The sequence below is a fragment of the Macaca mulatta genome, chromosome 11, assembly GCF_049350105.2.
Source record: "Macaca mulatta isolate MMU2019108-1 chromosome 11, T2T-MMU8v2.0, whole genome shotgun sequence".
Lineage (NCBI taxonomy): Eukaryota > Metazoa > Chordata > Mammalia > Primates > Cercopithecidae > Macaca > Macaca mulatta.
Genome location: NC_133416.1, coordinates 126,633,988 through 126,641,064, shown reverse-complemented (window position 1 = coordinate 126,641,064; position 7,077 = coordinate 126,633,988). Strand labels below are relative to the sequence as shown.

The window sequence follows — 7,077 nt, the reverse complement described above, 5'->3', positions numbered from 1 at the left end:
TGTGTAAATTTGAGAGGGTTTTCTGTTGCTTGCAACTAAAAGATTTTTGATAAAATAGACCTGTGATAAGCTTCTATCTATATATTTTAAAATATATGTATAAGTACTCAATATTCTCAATACTTATTCTTGAGGACAGTACTTATTAGGAATATTTCCATGCAATCAACACCTAAAAGTGAAATGACTACATAAAGGGTCTTGGTGTATTTAAAACCATGTTCCAAGAATGCACAGATTTTCACTCTCACCTACACCAGTGCTTGTTTCCCCATATCTGGAAGTAGATCTGAGATGTGTATAACAACGGAAAAATGAACAAGAGACTTGAACTGGCATTTCATGAAATAATATATCCAAATGGCCAATAAACCTATCAAAACATACTCAATCTCATTAGGCATTAAGGAAATGCAAATTAAAGCATTTCCACAATGTAATACTACTAAGAACCGCCAGAATAACTGAAATGAAAAACACTCACAATACCAAGATTGTTGAGGATGTGGGCCAACTGGAAATTTCCTTCACTGCTGGTGATAGTATAAATTGAACCACCCCTATGGATAACTGTCTGGTAGCATATAAAGTTTATAAGGCTGAACATATGCATTTCCTCTGGCCAGCAATTCCACTCATGGGAAATCTACATTTATTCACCAAAAGGCATTGTACAAAAAATATTCATAGCGTTTTGTAATAGCTCCACTCCCATCTTCTCCCTGAAAAAAACCACAACCCAAAAGTCCTTCAAGAAGTAAACAGATAAATAGATTGTGGTACATTCATATTGTAGAATACTATATAGCAACGATAATGAACAAATGACAGTGATGCGCAAAAATATAAATGACTCCCATAAACATAACATTGTGCAAATGAATCCAGATCCAAAAGAGTATACCCAGTATTATTCACTTATATAATGTCAAGAAACAGGCAAAAATAATTGATGGTGATAGAAGTCAGGATGGTGGTTACCATTGGGTAGAAGGAGGACCATGTCTGGGAGGATGTTTGAAGGGGTTTTCTGGGTTCTGGTTGTCTTAGTCTGTTTTGTGCTGCTATAACAGACTACTTAAGACTGAGTAATTTATAATGAACAGAAATTTATTGGCTGAAAATGCTGGAGACTGGGAAGTCCAAGATTGAGGGGCTGGCATCTTGTGGGAACCTTCTTGCTCTGTCATCCCGTGGTGGAAGGTAGAAGGGCAAGAGAGGGGTGAGAAAGGACCAAACTCACCCTTTTATAATAATGACAACCCCACCCATGAGGGTGGAGCCTTCCTGGTCTAATCACCTTATAGGGAACGAGAGGTCATTATAGTAAGTGAAATAAGCCAGCCATAGGAAGACAAATATTGCATGTAATCACCTGACATGGTTTGGATCTATGTCCCACCCAAATCTCATGTCAAATTGTAATCCCCAGTGTTGGAGGTGGGGCCTGGTGGGAGGTGATTGGATTGTGGAGGTGGATCCTCTATGAATCTAGCACCATCCCCCTTGGTACTATCCTCATGATAGTGAGTGCTCATGAGATCTGGTTGTTTAGAAGTGTGTAGCTCGCCTTGCCCCCCATTCTCTTTTGCTCTTGCTCCTGCTATGTAAGACATGCCTGCTTCCTCTTCACCTTCAGCCATGATTGTAAGTTTCCTGAGGTCTCCCCAGAAGCTGAGCAGATGCCAGCATAATGCTTCCTGTACAGCTTGCAGAACCATAAGCCAATTAAACCACTTTCCTTTGTAAATTATTCAGTCTCAGGTATTTCTTTATAGCAATGTGAGAAAGAACTAATGTATCTATCATACATATTTGGGATCTAAAAAAGCTGATCTCAGCCAGGCTCAGTGGCTCACTCCGATAATCCCAGCACTTTGGGAGGCCAAGGCAGGTGGATCACCTGAGGTCGGGAGTTTGAGACCAGCCTGACCAACATAGAGAAAAGCCGTCCTACTAAAAATACAAAATTAGCCAGGCGTGGTGGCACATGCCTGTAATCCCAGCTATTTGGGAGGCTGAGGCAGGAGAATCGCTTGAACTTGGGAGGTGGAGGTTGCAGTGAGCCGATATCATGCTATTGCACTCCAGCCTGGGCAACAAGAGTGAAACTCCATCTCAAAAAAAAAAAAAAAAAAAAAAAAAAAAAAGGTTGATCTCATGGAGTAGAGAATAGAATGATAGCATAGGCTGGCTGGGAAAGATATGGGTGTGCATGTTGAGGGGAATGGAGAGAGGTTGGTGAATGGGTATAAACATATAGTTAGATGGAAGAAATAAGTTATAATGTTGGATAGCAGAGTAGTGTAATAATAGTTATCAACAATGTATTATACATTTAAAAATAGCTTGAAGTGAGGACTTGAAATGTTCTCAATACCTAGAAATGATAAATGGTCCTGGTGACGGGTATCCTCAGTACCTGCACTTGATCATTACACATACTATGCATGTAACAAAATATCACCTGTACCCATCGACATATTTACAAATATTACATTTCAATAAAAAAGGCCCCTATTTCTTAGTAGTGCTACAATGGCAATTAAATTTCAACATGAGTTTTGGAGAGGACAAAAGTTGAAACAACAGCACTGGTAATGGTCTGTATCTTGATTTTGGTGAAGAGGTTGCATGGATCTTTTCACTGTGCAAAAGCTTATAAAACTATGCACTTATATTTGTGTACTTTTCTCTATGTACGTTATACTTTAATAAAATTGTTTTTTAAAGCATTTGGGTGAGAATAAAATAATTTAGAAAAATTCTACTAGGGGAAAGGACTTCAGAACACAGAGAGAAATGCAAGACATTGCAAAATTGGTCCTGATGCAAGATATTGCAACGATGAAAGGCCAATTTTTCAGGCCTTTGTTGCAAACCTGAAGTGAAACATCTGATATATTTCTCATTTGCATTGCTAGAAATTTAATCTTTGGACAAATACAGGAATAAAGTGAAAAATGGACCACGAGCCAATAAAGGAAGAAAACTGGATGGAAACTTTGGGGAAAGTTCACCACAGTGTCTATATCTGGGGAGTGATATTATATTGGGAAGAAGGTAATTCTGGTCATATTCTGCACTAGATTTTGGAGGGAAATGGTCTGAACAATCTCATAAAAGATTGACATGAGTTCTTGCTAAAGTCTCTAGAAAGAAATATGGCATTAGATGGTGAGAGACTCTAGAAAATGAAATGAATATAAGTGAATGAATGCATATGAATGTAAATGAATGAAATAAAATGAAATGGATAACTGTGTATCATTCTAATAACAAAGCAAAAGGTGCAGTACCTAGGGAATCTTGATTTCCACAGAAAACCTCATCTCAGATATTCAAAGAGATTTCACTGAAAATGGCTGGTCCCAGGAGTAAATGGCCCTCTAGAATATTCTGGAATTATCCAGAAAAATCTAAAGTTAAGAATTAGTGGAAATTTTTAAAAAAGAACAATACATTTTAAATAGAATTTGTACTGTTTAGAGCAAGTAGCTGTGCAAGGAGATAATAGGTCAACTATTTGGGGGAAGATGTTGCATTAATTTGTTCAACAAATATTTATTGTGTTTTTTTCCATGGGGCTTAACTGGTACTGAGGTAGGAGGCAGGACTTGACTCAGGAGATGGGACTTGGACACTGGACTAAATTGAGGACTAGCTAAAACAGGGACAAGGCAGAAGTTTTTTTCTGAGCCACATCCACCAGTGTGCCACATCAGCTTACCAGTGCCACGGCAACAACTGGAAGTTACCCTTTCCATGGCAACAAGCCAACAACCTGGAAATTACCACCCTTTTCCTAGAAAATTCCACATATTCTGCCCCTTAATTTGCATATAATTAAAAATGGGTATAAATGTGACCACAGAACTGTCTCTGAGCTGCCACTCAGGGCACGCTGCCTGTGGGGTAGCCCTGCTCTGCAAGGAGCAGCAGTTCTGCTGCTGCTGTACACTGCCACTTCATAAAAAATTGCTGTCTAACATTACTGGCTTGCCCTTGAATTCTTTCCCAGGCAAAGCCAAGAACCCTCCCGGGCTAAGCCCCAATTTTGAGGCTCATCTGCCCTGCATCAGTACATAGTAGGTGTGCTGCAAATAGTTTTTGAATAAATGAATGAATTCATAGATGATTAACAGCTGTTCCTGCTCTAATGAATCTGCTGCTGGTGGGGACACAGACGTATCAGCAGTTGCATGATGAAGGCTATGACTGTGGAGCCCCGCAGACTTGGGGAGGAAGAAAACAAGGAGAGAGTTGGAGAAAGCTTCTTAAAGGGAGGAACTTCCTAATCTGTCTGGTTTTCGTGAGCTCTGAATATGTGCCTGAACCCAGGCCGACAATTTTACCAACAAATAGGAAGACAGTATATAAGATCAGACCAGCTATTAGTACTGTGCCCACCTCAGGCCAGCCCTCCCTCAGGGAGACCAAGTTACCCTGGTTACCCAAGTTTCAAGACTTTTAAAAGTAGGCACTATCTTTATCTCCATTTTGTGGATAAGGAAACTGAGGCTTGGCATGAGAGGTGATTTGGCCAAGGGTCATACAGCAAGGAAATAGCAGAGCCATGGCTCATACTATGCCTGATAGCCAGAAACATTACACATCCTCCCATTATGAATAGGAAGCTGGTTAGATGCCCTACAAGTTTACTCCATGACTCTGCGTCTCTAGATGATGGGATCCCATCTTCAGAACTGGGAGAATCTAGTTTGGATTGTTCTGCTTCTTTAACCCAAGAAGAGATTTCTCTGGCTTGGTCTCTGTTGGCCTGAATTCTACTGCTACTTGAACACAAAGACAGTGTCTGAGTGCTCTGTGACCCTGGTTGAAGCAGCAGTAAAGGCTGAGAACCAGGCTTTGCAAAATGAAGAAATTATTTGTAAAAACATTTGTGGTCTACATTAATGAGCAGTAACTTGATATCAGGTTATTTATCCAAAGAAACCCACATCCATTTGCCTGGAACCCCTTGCACTGTGCTGTAGCTGGAAAGAAAGTCTTCCAGTTTCTTTGTCAAAGCAGAACGGTGAACCTTCAGAAAATGGCGATTTATGCTGAAAAACCCTGACAGACTCTTAACTGAAACTGCATAAATTGTGGTCCTGTCATTTACAGCTGGAGACACCCTGATGATTTTCTGCTTTTGGTTTAAAACATTACCTAAGCCACTCTGTTATCAATCTTATCTAATGATCTATTTACCTAAAGTACACAATTACAGACAGACTCCCATTACAATCCAGGCAGACGAAAGCACATTAATGAAACAAGGAGTCTGTGGGATTGGATTGCCTAGCAATTGGTCTGAAAGTCTGCTTTCCTTGATGTCCAAGTGAACAGGCTGTCTAGAGTTTTTCTGTTCACTTTTTAAACCGATAAAATTGTTATAATTATTTAAAAAGCTAAAAGGAAGCATAGGAAGAACTAACAAACGTTGTTAGGTGTCATGATGGAGGGTAGACAGAGAAAGAGAGACAGAGAAATGGAGAAGAAGGGAAAGAGGGAGGAGAGAGAGAAGAGAGAGAATGAGAGCGAGTGAGCAGGGAGACAGCAGATAGCTAGAAAGAGGGTGAGAGAGAGTGAAAAAGAAAGAGGAGAGAGAGCAAGAGAGCACGGAGAGAGAGAGCAGATATCGAGGAAGAAGGTGAGAAGAAAGGGGTGTGGCTGGGCACAGTAGCTTACGCCTGTAATCCCAGCACTTTGGGATGCCGAGGCCGGTGGATCACCTGGGGTCAGGAGTTTGAGAACAGCCTGGCCAACATGGTGAAACCCCGTCTCTACTAAAAATATAAAAAATTAACCAGGTGTGGTGGTGGGAACCTGTAATCCCAGCTACTTGGGAGGCTAAGGCAGGAGAATTGCTTGAACCCCAGAGGCAGAGGTTGCAGTAAGCTGAGATCGCGCCTCTGCACTCCAGCCTGGGCAACAAGAGTGAAACTCCGTCTCCAAAAACAAAACAAAACAAAACAAAACAAAGAACAACAAGAAGAAGATGGAGAGAGGGGAGAGAGAAGGAGAGAAACAGAGAGAAACAAAGAATGAGAGACAGAGACAGAGAGAAATATAGACAGAGAGACAGAGAGAGATGGACAGAGAGATTTTGAGAGATTTGTTTAATGCACAGTTTTCAAATCTTTGGTGAAATACAAACTGCTTTCTGGGGAGTTACATTATTTGATTTCCTTTGGATCTGGGTTGGCTACTTAGGGGCCATCTGACCTCTGATCGACATCCCCAGCCACTTCATGAAGTCCCCTATCATGGATTAAGGTCCTTTAAGTGCTGAAAGAGGCTATCTTCCTTCACAGGCAGACAAGGAACAGTGAAATCTGGCTTCCTTTCGAGTCAATTTGCAGGAGGACCATGTTCTTACATTAAAAAAAAAAAAGGAGAAAAGGGACACTTTGTTTTGTGAGTGATTGTGAGTGACCCTGAGCCAGCTGCATCTGATGTGAACAGTGTCATAACCCCCATTCCACCCTCTCAAATGCTCCTGTAACTTCTCCTGAGCTTAACAGTCTTTGATAGCAAGGAGGGCTCATACAGGCTGTATGAGTATCATGTGGAAGTGAATTTATTTATTTATTTTTTAATTTTAATTTTAATTATTGAGACAGAGTCTCACTCTGTCGCCCAGACTGGAGTACAGTGGCGCAATCTCGGCTCACTATGACCTCTGCCTCCCTGGTTCAAGTGATTCTCCTGCCTCAACCTCCCAAGTAGCTTGGATCTCAGGTACCTACCACCACCACATCCGGCTAATTTTTGTATTTTTAGTAGAGATGGGGTTTCACCATGTTGGCCAGGCTGGTCTTGAATTCCTGACCTTCAGTGATCCGCCTATCTCAGCCTCCCAAAGTGCTGGGATTACAGGCATGAGTCACTGTGTCTAACTGGGAAGTGAATTTTAAGAAACTTGAGAATGAAGCCAAGACTCCATCCCAGCAATTATTAGCAGCTCTGGTCATCCTGCAGAGGGAAATGGGACTTTTGGGCCAGACTGGGCTGGTTTTCAGGGTTAGCTTCTCCATCCATTAGCAGTGCAACATCTTATAAGTCATGTTT

The 7,077-nt window shown here is 41.1% G+C and overlaps 1 protein-coding gene across 1 annotated transcript in view; it reads right to left on the bottom strand.

The window, feature by feature from the left end:
* Positions 1-7,077, bottom strand: part of CCDC60 (coiled-coil domain containing 60) — a 205,132-nt gene that overhangs the window by 181,462 nt on the left and 16,593 nt on the right. The window lies entirely within an intron of this gene.